Genomic DNA, 13351 nt, shown 5'->3' on the forward strand with positions numbered 1-13351 from the left:
GAATATTCTGACCAATCGCGAATTTAATGAAAACGTCGCAAAGCACACCGGAAAATTGCATACTTCAAACCGAATAACAAAGAAAGCATTTCAAAAGTCAGGGACGCAATTTAAATTTAAAAAAAGTTGAACATTCGCCAAATTTGTTGTTGAAATTGTATATTTCACGAACGCTACGTGCTGCAAATCCACTTGCAAATTTCTTAATGCCTCCCGCATTATGGAACAAACTTTGTTATAAAGACATAAACGTCGCGAGACACTCATAAAACGCCGACCCAGTTTCGAAAATTGACAACCTTACATAATCTATTTTAAATTAGGCGCTTTATCACTTTATTTATAAATGCGAAAGGAAAAAATTTCCTTAATAAGACGAGCAGAAAAATGGCGTCTTGTTACCGATCCTCTTCTCTTGACTGTTTAAGGATTAAAATTTAATTAAACGCACATAAACGAGGGCCTTATAATTAAATTTGATATTGGGATCGTATTTGCACAAAAGGAACGCGACAACTTAAATATGTTTCGTCGAAACTTCGGATGATATTGCGAAAGTATAAAAGCAAATGGGGCACAACGATAAGCGGATTTCATTCTCAAATATCCAGAACGAACCTTCAATTGTAGAAAGGGATATTTCTGAAGTTTCATTATCTGAGGGTCTTTGCGTTTGCCTGAACTTGTATTCATTGTACCTGTATTATTTGTTAGTGCCTATTGAATGTTAAGGGAAGCGAAAATTACGTGCGCCGTACCTTTAGTAAATTTTTTCAACGGTTGAAAGGGAGTACGCAAGCATGAGGAAACCGAATGCCAACTGAATAGGCTAAAAAACAGAAGAATAACTTCTTATTGCGAATAATGAACAGTTGTGATTTCTAATCGAACTTCCAACGTTAAATAACGGAGAAATTTAACAATGATGTAGAAAAAATGTGCACAAAGTTAGTCCTCTATTAGGCATAATAGACATTTGTAGTGAAGTGTAAAGAATGAGACTTCCACAGTTTCCGGATTGTTATCAAATTTGATGGGGAAAGATGGCTGCATTTTGTATGATAAAGAACACGATTCTACCAAATGACTTATGAAGATAAGCAGAAAGTAGTGATTGAGAAAAATGGATGCTTCATGTGCTTGAAAATTGGTCACACCTCCAGAAAATGCCAGAAGAAAGTCTGACGTTGTGGACAAGCCAACTTCTTACTAGCCTGATCCAAATTAATTTTTTTACTGTTCTGCAACGAAAATATATAAAATATAATATTTAACAACTGTTCTGAAAGACAGATTATGTTTACCGCCATTTTATAATAAATTTCGGTCTGATTTAAGCTTGCGAAATTTTTTAAGTCATTCATACCGCCATGTATAGCACACTTACATTGCGGGGGTTGTAACTTTACGTAGTAGACCAACTATGATTATTTATTTGACAGATTATGTTTAATTAAACTATAACCAACCCTTAAACTGCCGTTTAATAATAAAAATCGGTCTGATTTAAGCTTGCGAAATTTTTTAAGTCATTCATACCGCTATGTATAGCACTCTTCCATTCCGGGGGTTGTAACTTTACGTAGTAGACCAACTATGATTATTTATTTGACAGATTATGTTTAAATAATCTATAACCAACCCTTAAACCGCCGTTTAATAATAAATTGCGGTCTGATTTAAGCTTGCGAAATTTTTTAAGTCATTCATACCACAATGTATAGCATCCTTACATTGCGGGGGTTGTAACTTTACGTAGTAGACCAACTATGATTATTTATTTGACAGATTATGTTTAATTAAACTATAACCAACCCTTAAACTGCCGTTTAATAATAAAAATCGGTCTGATTTAAGCTTGCGAAATTTTTTAAGTCATTCATACCGCTATGTATAGCACTCTTCCATTCCGGGGGTTGTAACTTTACGTAGTAGACCAACTATGATTATTTATTTGACAGATTATGTTTAAATAATCTATAACCAACCCTTAAACGCCGTTTAATAATAAATTTCGGTCTGATTTAAGCTTGCGAAATTTTTTAAGTCATTCATACCGCCATGTATAGCACTCTTACATTCCGGGGGTTGTAACTTTACGTAGTAGACCAACTATGATTATTTATTTGACAGATTATGTTTAAATAATCTATAACCAACCCTTAAACCGCCGTTTAATAATAAATTTCGGTCTGATTTAAGCTTGCAAAATTTTTTAAGTCATTCATACCGCCGTGTATAGCACTCTTGCATTCCGGGGGTTGTAACTTTACGTAGTAGGCCAACTATGATTATTTATTTGGCAGATTATGTTTAAATAATCTATAACCAACCCTTAAACCGCCATTTTATAATAAATTTCGGTCCGATTTAAGCTTGCGAAATTTTTTGTCATTCATACCGCCGTGTATAGCACCTTTACATTCCGGGGGTTGTAACTTTACGTAGTAGGCCAACTATAATTATTTATTTGACAGATTATGTTTAAATAATCTATAACCAACCCTTAAACTGCCGTTTAGTATTAAATTTCGGTCTGATTTAAGTTTGCGAAATTTTTTAAGTCATTCATACCGCCATGTATTGCACATTTACATTCCGGGGGTTGTAACTTTACGTAGTAGACCAACTATGATTATTTATTTGGCAGATTATGTTTAAATAATCTCTAACCAACCCTTAAACCGCCATTTTATAATAAATTTCGGTCTGATTTAAGCTTGCGAAATTTTTTAAGACATTCATACCGCCATGTATTGCACTCTTACATTCCGGGGGTTGTAACTTTACGTAGTAGACCAAGTATGATTATTTATTTGACAGATTATGTTTAAATAATCTCTAACCAACCCTTAAACCGCCATTTTATAATAAATTTCGGTCTGATTTAAGCTTGCGAAATTTTTTAAGTCATTCATACCACCGTGTATAGCACTCTTACATTCCGGGGGTTGTAACTTTACGTAGTAGACCAACTGTGATTATTTATTTGACAGATTATGTTTAAATAATCTATAACCAACCCTTAAACTGCCGTTTAATAATAAATTTCGGTCTGATTTAAGCTTGCCAAATTTTTTAAGTCATTCATACCGCCATGTATAGCACTCTTACATTCCGGGGGTTGTAACTTTACGTAGTAGACCAACTATGATTATTTATTTGACAGATTATGTTTAAATAATCTATAACCAACCCTTAAACTGCCCTCTAATAATAAATGTCGGTCTGATTTAAGCTTGCGAAATTGTTTAAGTCATTCATACCACCATGTATAGCACTTTTACATTGTGGGGGTTGTAACTTTACGTAATACACCAACTATGTTTATTTATTTGACAGATTATGTTTAAATAATCTATAACCAACCCTTAAACTGCCCTCTAATAATAAATTTCGGTCTGATTTAAGCTTGCGAAATTTTTTAAGTCATTCATACCACCATGTATAGCACTTTTACATTGTGGGGGTTGTAACTTTATGTAATACACCAACTATGTTTATTTCTTTGACAGATTATGTTTAAATAATCTATAACCAACCCTTAAACTGCCGTTTAATAATAAATTTCGGTCTGATTTAAGCTTGCGAAATTTTTTAAGTCATTCATACCGCCGTGTATAGCACCTTTACATTGCGGGGGTTGTAACTTTACGTAATAGACCAACTATGATTATTTATTTGACAGATTATGTTTAAATAATCTATAACCAACCCTTAAACCGCCATTTAATAATAAATTTCGGTCTGATTTAAGCTTGCGAAATTTTTTAAGTCATTCATACCGCCATGTATAGCACCTTTACATTGCGGGGGTTGTAACTTTACGTAATACACCAACTATGTTTATTTATTTGACAGATTATGTTTAAATAATCTATAACCAACCCTTAAACTGCCGTTAATAATAAATTTCGGTCTGATTTAAGCTTGCGAAATTTTTTAAGTCATTTATACCGCCATGTATAGCACTCTTACATTGCGGGGGTTGTAACTTTACGTAGTCGACCAACTATGATTATTTATTTGACAGATTATGTTTAATTAAACTATAACCAACCCTTAAACTGCCGTTTAATAATAAAAATCGGTCTGATTTAAGCTTGCGAAATTTTTTAAATCATTCATACCGCTATGTATAGCACTCTTCCATTCCGGGGGTTGTAACTTTACGTAGTAGACCAACTATGATTATTTATTTGACAGATTATGTTTAAATAATCTATAACCAACCCTTAAACCGCCATTTTATAATAAATTTCGGTCTGATTTAAGCTTGCGAAATTTTTTGTCATTCATACCACAATGTATAGCACCCTTACATTGCGGGGGTTGTAACTTTACGTAGTAGACCAACTATGATTATTTATTTGACAGATTATGTTTAAATAAACTATAACCAACCCTTAAACTGCTGTTTAATAATAATAATAAATATAATAATAAACAAAACTCCTTCTTTGCAGAAACACACCACGTTATCACAACCCACTCGTATTCAACCCAAACGCAAAGCCAAAGAAACACTTACACAATAAACTCCATTTAATGAAATTACAGGAATTATTATAATGATTCTGTTTTGTTTTGTTTTGTTTTGTTTTCCTCTTTTTTGATAGCGTTGGCTATTGTGCCCATCAATACATATGTTGGTAAGTATGAATTACATACTATCCCTAGATTGCCAATGCACGTGGTTTTTTTTTTTTTAAGGACCCTACATAACACTGAACCAGACACAGACACAGACACTAATCGTTACTTGATTTTAATCCGTGCGATTCGTTAACCAGGCTAGACCTGAGTTCTCACAAGAAACACCGACCATAATAATAATAATAATAATATGCCTTTATTGAGTCAATTGAGTAAATATAATAAATGGAAAAGTTTCAGAGGCGAAGTTCAGCTCACAGAATGCGCTGCTCTTCCACTGAACCTCTGTTGAGAGACAAATCCGGCGTAATTACATGATCATAATGTTCTTAAAATTAGGCATACCGATAGGTAGTGAACTGCTACTGCTGTCAATTGTTATTCATGAATCATGAGGTTATTGTCTTTCTAAATACCTGGAGATTATAGCTTTACGGAATTTCTGAGTAGTGAATGATTTTAGATTCGTTGGTAGATGATTCCACAGGGTCGCTATGTTATAGGAGAAGGATCGCTTGTACATCGTAGTGCGGTGTGCTGGCACGGAAATTGTGCCCCTGTGCCGTAGGTTTAAGTGATGCACATCCGACCTGAAGCTTATTTTTTCCCATAGATATGAAGGGGTTTTGGTGGTTAAAACCTTATAGTAACAAATCAGAGCGTGAACTTCTCTCCTATTTCTCATATTAAGCCATTTTGCTTCGCCTAGCTTCTCCGAGATGTGGTGTATTGAACGTGGTACACAGTATATAAATCTCAAACAGGCGTTCTGCAGCCTTTGCACCCTTTTTACCTCCACACTGTCAAGACATGGACCGTAGACTACATCGCAATAATTCAGATGTGAGAGCACTAAGCTATCACATAGCATCCTTTTGACTTTCGTGTCTAATACATCTCTATTTTGGTAGAGTAGTTTTAATTTACCGAAACCTAATCTGATGCATTTACTTATATGAGATTTAAATCGTAACTTGTAGTCTAGTGTCAGCCCCAAGTTTTTTTCCTCGGTACTGCAGCTAATTTTTGTGTTTCCTAAAGAGATATTGACATTACTAATTAAGCTGTCGTAAACGTGACCACTGCTGAAAAGAATTGCTTTTGATTTTTCCGGATTTAGCTTCAGTGAGTGGGCTGTAGAGAGTTTTAGTAGTAAGTCCAAATCCCGGTTGATTTCATTGCACGCTCCCACTACGTCTGTAGGACTAAAGGGTAAGTATAATTGCGTATCATCCGCGTATAAATGTGAATTTACATATTTTAATCTGTTTTGGAAATTGGAGACATAAATTGAGAAAAGAGTCGGGCTTAGAATGGATCCTTGCGGAACTCCCGATTTAATTTTCTGATAGCGTGATTTTTTATTGTTGTAAACAACTCGTTGCTGCCTATTCTGCAGAAAGTTTTTAAAAAAAGTGGTGGCCTTACTTGAATCCCATAACTGTGTATAATTTTTAATAAGGTTTTATGGTGTATTGTATCGAAGGCTTTCGAGTAGTCTAGTAGTATCAATAAAACAGCCTGTCTATTATCAATTGCTGAGATGATATCATCTGTTATTTTAAGGAGACCAGTTGCGTAACTGTACCCGGCACGGAAACCTGATTGATTACAGGGTATTAAGCGGTTCAAATTCAAAAAGTTGGTGAGCTGAGTATTGATAGCTTTCTCTAGGACTTTTGAGAGGACCGGAAGAATTGATATAGGACGGAGATCTCTAAGTTCAAGCGGCGTGGGTATTTTATTCAGGGGAATCACGTGCGCAATCTTCCAGCACCTTGGGAATACCGAGTTTAATATACAATAATTTATTAAGTGGGTTATTATCCTCAGAAGATGAGGGAGACATAAATTAAGCATGTATAGGGTGATCCCATCTGATCCGGCTGCATTAGACTTGATGGTTTTCAGCAGTTTAAGTATGTCTGATTCCTCAACAGTCTCAAATTCTAATTGTTGCATTGGCTGCGTGCGCCTTTGGCATAGTTGTGCAATTTCCGTGTCGTTGATGTTCGCGTATGGACCGGACTGAGTAAAATGATCATTAATTTTATTTACATCGGTTAGGTATTCTGGCAATTTTGAGGGGGACTTGTCCATATATAGAACATTGCTTTTCCAGGGCTTTCCACAGAACAGTCGGATTATTACTTGTTGCTAACTGATTGATATAGCTCTTTTTCTGCTTTTTACACGCCTGCGTTACTTGATTCCTCAACCGTTGTACTGCTGCCTGTTTAAATCGGTTTTGTTATTTTTAAAAATTGCAAGCGCTTTGTCTCTCATACTCATGAGAAATTTAATGTTATCGTTCAGCCACGGCGCAGGACGTTTACTTACGCGGGAAGTTGTAACTGGAGCGTGCTTGTTGAATAACGTGATTAGGTTTGTGTTAAAAAACGATAGCTTAGCGTCAATATCTTGAAGATCAAGAATGTCGATCCATGGTATAGACTGCAGATCGTGTTTAAAATTACTGTAGTTAAAATTTCGAAAACTCCTGTAGGTTTTTGTCTTTTGATTAGGTTTTTGCGCCAAGCAAGACTTTATTTTACAGAAAATCATCTCGTGATCTGAGAAGGTACGAGCAGCAAATATACCCGAATCTAATATCTCTATGGAACTACTAGAGAGGATTAAGTCTATTACAGAGTTACCGCGGGTACAATCTGTGATATGTTGAGCCAGATCTAAGTTTTGACACATATTAATTAGTTCTAGTGTGGCTCGTTCATTTTTACTATAGTCTATGTTAAGGTCACCAAGAGCGATTATAGACGGGCACGAAGAGCTTATATCCAACCAGGTGTCTTGAAATATACTTAAGAAATTTTCATAATTTTGCCGCACAGGGTTGTACACTGATCCTATTGCAAGCGACTTACCCCTGTGGTTAATGTTTACCCAAACTTGTTCGATGGTGTCATCAGTTTGTATTTCATTGAAAAACAATTCATCATTGATGTAAATACCCACTCCTCCTCCTTGAGCAGTAGTTCTGTCCCTACGAACAAATTTGTAGTTTTGAAGGTTGATATTATCAGTACTAATGTGAGGTTTTAACCAGGTTTCTGTTATACATATGACATGGGGAGTATTTATGGTTGTGAATTCCTGTAATTTAGAGATTTTAGAAGACAATGACCGTATATTTATGTGCGTAATTAGCAGCTCATGCATAACTGTAGATGCAGGATGATTCATGATAAGTAATATCATTGAATAATAGATTTATTATTCAATGGTAATATGGAAAGAAAATTCTTATACTTATGTAGGTACACAGCAAAAAAACAAAAAAGAGACCACTAAAGTGCAATGTAGCGTAGTACTTCCCTTAACAAATGTTATGGAATGAATCGCCGTTAACCTGACCGCTGAACAAATGGATACAGAATTTGTTATAAGGGAATGAATTTATTAGATATGAATACTACGATTAAACAGTGAACATGTATCTAAATTTATGTTTACATATAGTTTGATTATAAGAGTGTGCGTGTATCTAATATTGTGTGATTGGCGATATCTATTACATTGACCTTAAGAGCTTGCTGCCATCTTCGCCTTGGAATTCCTGGTATTATACCATGCTTTCTGCTTGGCTCCCATTTGCATGGCCTTCCAATCTTGGGTAGTAGCAAGAAGTTCGCTCTCTATAGTGATTTTATAATAAATTTCGGTCTGATTTAAGCTTGCGAAATTTTTTTAAATCATTCATACCGCCATGTATAGCACACTTACATTCCGGGGGTTGTAACTTTACGTAGTAGACCAACTATGATTATTTATTTGACAGATTATGTTTAAATAATCTATAACCTACCCTTAAACTGCCGTTTAATAATAAATTTCGGTGTGATTTAAGCTTGCGAAATTTGTTAAGTCATTCATACCGCCATGTATAGCACACTTACATTCCGGGGGTTGTAACTTTACGTAGTAGACCAACTATGATTATTTATTTGACAGATTATGTTTAAATAATCTATAACCTACCCTTAAACTGCCGTTTAATAATAAATTTCGGTGTGATTTAAGCTTGCGAAATTTTTTAAGTCATTCATACCGCCATGTATAGCACACTTACATTCCGGGGGTTGTAACTTGACGTAGTAGACCGCAACTATGATTATTTATTTGACAGATTATGTTTAAATAATCTATAACCAACCCTTAAACCGCAGTTTAATAATAAATTTCGGTCTGATTTAAGCTTGCGAAATTTTTTAAGTCATTCATACCGCCATTTATAGCACTCTTACATTCCGGGGGTTGTAACTTTACGTTGTAGATCAACTATGATTATTTATTTGACAGATTATGTTTAAATAATCTATAACCAACCCTTAAACCCTTATTGATATATATAATTCACTCAAATTTTGTTGCTTCCTGGAAAAAACTCTTGCTCAAAAGTACATACTTTTGATCTCTAGTTTTTTTCGTTGCAAAAAACTTTAGTGTGCAAATAAAATTATCCGATTAAAAATCAAGCTCTTGTGTATTTACCCCCGATAAAAACAATGAAAACTAACACTTTTGCGCCTCTTAGATGCACAGCAGTTATTTTATTGGTCGAGGCTAACTTCCCTGACACAAAAACTTCAATATTTCCTCGCCAGTAATGTGTCATTTTCCTGATTTTTATTTAAATAAGTAACTATAACACATTTACTAAAACTTAGAAGATCGTGTCGGCGACATGATATAAAATTTCCACCTGTTAAATTTTAATTAGTGAAAAACCGACGAGAACTTTCCGCTCTAATGGTGCGAATTCGGCTTGCTGGAACAATAATTGCATCGGCATAAAATGATTGCCTAATTGGACTTCTACAAATTAATACGTGGAATTGAGAGTACGAGTTCTCAGATTTCGTGGTGCAATGCCTGGTGAATTATTGATCCAGATTCTCGGAAGAACGGGTTATTTGAAATCCTTTCATTAGCATCACCACTGGCATTCAATTCGCCGAATCCAGTTCTATCGGGAGATAAATTGGAAACATTTCGGAATAAAGATTTGTTTCCCAGTACGTTATAACGTGAGGTTAGTTCGGCGCTGTAAAACTCAAACCCCGCCGCATAAACGGCCAGCTAGCTCAGATTCTTAATTAAAAGAAGGGCTCGAGATGAGAATCTTCCACAGCGGTTTGTTCGTTTGGGCATATAACATAAGTTTTTGATCTTTGGTAGTCACTAGAAATGATTAGTTGAGCGCCACCCAATTTTGCACAAATTCTGACCTCTCCTGTATAGAAATTGGGAAAACACAAGAGAGCCAAATAATAAGTTCACTACGAGCAATTCTGATTTATTAATCCTGACAAAACGGTGCAGGATCGGCAAATAAAATGTATCTTCAATACGACAATAACAAATACTTTAAATGACAAAAATAATCCCCAAATAAATTCCTGAACACTTCCCTAATAATTACGTTACCAGCCCCCTACAACAATGATCGAGCAAAAATGTAGTTAAGATTTCAATGGATTCAAAGATTGAATTAAGTTAACCCGAATAACAACTCATATAGGCAACACTGGGTACAAGTAAATTAAAAATCTTACCTTGAATAACACATACGCTGTCTTCTCCGAAAAAGAGCTCTCCTTCGAAGTTCCAGTTCTGTAACACAAAAACAAACCCCAAGCTACAACGCTCGGAACGATTATATGAGCCGGAAGGGCCAAAAATAGCTTACTCGTAGCCGGCTCGTTTACCCATACGTTAAATACAGGTGCGTTGCTCTTGAAGAGAGTCACGACCTCAAACACTTGATGCGAACAAAATACAAAGCTCCGATCATAACTCGTCGGAAGGTTACACTAGATTAACGGTATTGAAGCAAATAAAAAAAAGGTTGTGTAAAAGATCGTATCTTCCGAAAATTCCACAATCAGCTGGTCACTCCCGGTATCGTTTAGGTGTTAGCGCTTATCTACTCGGTGGTACGCCGGATAACTGCCGGCAATCAACAGGTGTTCGTACTCCGGAATATTCGCAAGATGCAAATTCATTTACATACAAGAATTCATCTACTACATGGATTGATCGGTACAAGAATTCATCTACTACATGGATTGACCGGTACAAGAATTCGTCTACTACATGGACCCCCTGAAATCGTCAGGAGGGTAATGAAAAATACTTAAATCAATGAAATATGGAAATTATCCAAGAGGTTGTGAATATGTAGGTAGGGCGATGAACTTCAACCAGATAATAGCCTCACAACGGAGAAAACGGCTTCTGAGTTACTCTACTCGACAACGCCAATAAACAGGTAAAATTGCCAGAGATTTTACGTGAATGATGGCAAATATTACCCACTGGTTTTAGAAGAATTCACAATGCCACGCTCTACACGTACAACCTCGTTGGCTTTAAAACGGAAATGAAGTGAAAAAAATTACGCGATTCTGCGCGAGGAAAGAAGCACGCGTACAAGTGCCGCCATCTCACCTATATCCTGCCTAACGTAGCAAGCGGTAATTTTGAAATTTGAATATAAATAAACTAAACTGTTACAACGTTTTACACTGAAAATATTTATAATAAGATGTAATGTTATTAAAACTGTCGATTTCGGTATCTGAATTGGTTTGGGTCTGATCCATATAGGATTTGGTTGTCGTATGTTACTCATCTTTATTTACTTAAGCGAAATTCAACCACTCTGTTTGCGTTTTTTTACACTGAACTTACAGGCAAAATGTTAATGTTTACAATAAATTAAAGGAATTACAATGGGAACTCTTATTTATTTTTAATTAGTTTATTTATTTATATGTTTATTATCCCTCTCTTGTTCTGGGCTCTCAACAGGTTTTCGCCCCATTACAGAGTGCTTTTTTAGAGGTGCCCCTAGCCGAGAGAATGCTCGAAACTGATCTAAGGTAATTCCCATCTCTGCCATAGAAAAAAAATTCTTACCCCAGCCCGGGTTCGAACACCCGACCAGCGGCTATGTAGCCTAACGCTCTACTACCGAGCTACACAGTCGCGTAGTTATAGTTACTGATATATACAGATTTTATTAACAGTAATACAATTCAAAGTACTGATAAAACAACTCTATGGACTCTACTTATAAGTAGTGTCATGCAAGTCTTATTATTATAAGGCATGAAAAGATGATAAACTACATCTGGAGTGGAAAGGCTTAATGTTGCATGTACTAAGACTTAGAATTTATCTCTTCTCTAACATGCCTTGGTTGCTGACACGTAATTAAGTGCATGTACGGAAATGAAAAAGAAAACTATGACGCTGAATGTAAATTGCAGCTACGATTAAATTTAAATTACACGTCAGCTCGTACGTTTTCATTAGCTGCAAGTAAATAATGAAATTTTCGGTGGCTAACACGATGTTTTTGTTTTCAGGTGAGTAGGCAGCGAAAACTTCACGGCATTTTTCAAGCGCTTTAGGTAAGAAATAGGTTAAGAAATACGAGGCGAACTATGCAAAATTCCTAATGTGTTTTCTTCGCAACTTCTTGGAGACCTAGTTTATTTCCTACCGGCGTCGTGTTGCGCCCGACGGTTTCCCTCGAAATTAAGATTAAGCGCACACAAACAAGACGTTCCGCTTTATGAAACTTTCGAGAGGGTATACGAAGGATTTCGTGTAACCGTTCTAAGGGTAAACGTGTTTATGTAGATGTGTATAGGGGGGGATGAGCCTAGGGAAAACAGATGGTTTTGGTTCCGTAACGTTAATCACTATTTGTATCGACTGTATAAACACAACCCGAACAGCTTTGAGTTTCTGCATTTTCTTTTTTCCAGAAGGGTAGTTACACCTGAAGGTAAATAAATTAGCTTACTCCCCATGCTTCGAGTTCGTACTATATCGATTTATTTACAGATGGATTACTTTCAGTTCAGTTTGTTTAATTGATGATTAATTATAGCAAAGAAATAGATTATTTTGTAAAAAGGTAGCTTTTAATCTCACTTTGGCCGGCTGGGTGGCTGGCAGCAAATGCGGGCCCGTAGAAGAACGCTTGTAGAAAGACCTAGCGGGCGGTGTAATTAATAAACTCTAGGGACGGGGTTACGTGATCGGCGACATCTGGACGCCATCCCCGAGCGTGGTTTACTACGTGGTGATCTTTCCTACTTTTGGTCCGATTGTTTTAAAACTGGTGTCGTCGGAAAGATTTTGTAAACGCTCACAACCCTTATCTTCACCACCTTTTGCAAGGCACGCGTCTTCGGGGGTAGTAGGGTAGTCGAATTTGGGCGCCTAAAAGTTACCTTCCCCTGCGAATTTTCTCACGTGCTTTAAAGTTTCTCGTGTCGCCAATAGAAACCCTATCCGTGTTTTCCTAATCTGAAAATATTTTTGAAATTCCCCTCCCCTATTCCCCACACCTGTCTCATTTTCGCTTCGTCCTTTTTTTCTTAATTCCCTCCCTGCCGCCTTCACTTTCTTCAGTCTCTTTAATTGTTACTCCATCTCTCTCTGATAGATCGCCTTCTTCCACCTCCTTTTTTCCTTTAATTTCTATCTCACACGCTTTCTCCTTCTTACCTTGTAGCCAGGGGTGTATTAAGGGTCAACAACGCCCTAAGCCCTAACGGATTTTGCGCCCCATAACAGATTTTTTAATAGTCAGTAATAAACCAACAACAAGACAAAATAAAATAAGTACATTTACATAGAAAACGAAACGTACTGT

At 36.2% G+C, this 13351-nt stretch overlaps 1 long non-coding RNA gene across 1 annotated transcript in view; it reads left to right on the forward strand.

Moving 5' to 3' along the window:
* The window catches only part of LOC116179157, an 80802-nt gene extending 68715 nt beyond the window's left edge, over positions 1–12087 (forward strand). Inside the window, exon 4 of the long non-coding RNA XR_004146966.1 lies at positions 12051–12087. This is a non-coding gene — a long non-coding RNA (uncharacterized LOC116179157). The remainder of the gene's footprint in view (positions 1–12050) is intronic.
* Positions 12088–13351: the final 1264 nt, after the last annotated feature.

Source organism: Photinus pyralis, unplaced genomic scaffold (genome assembly GCF_008802855.1).
Source record: "Photinus pyralis isolate 1611_PpyrPB1 unplaced genomic scaffold, Ppyr1.3 Ppyr1.4_LG8, whole genome shotgun sequence".
NCBI lineage: Eukaryota > Metazoa > Arthropoda > Insecta > Coleoptera > Lampyridae > Photinus > Photinus pyralis.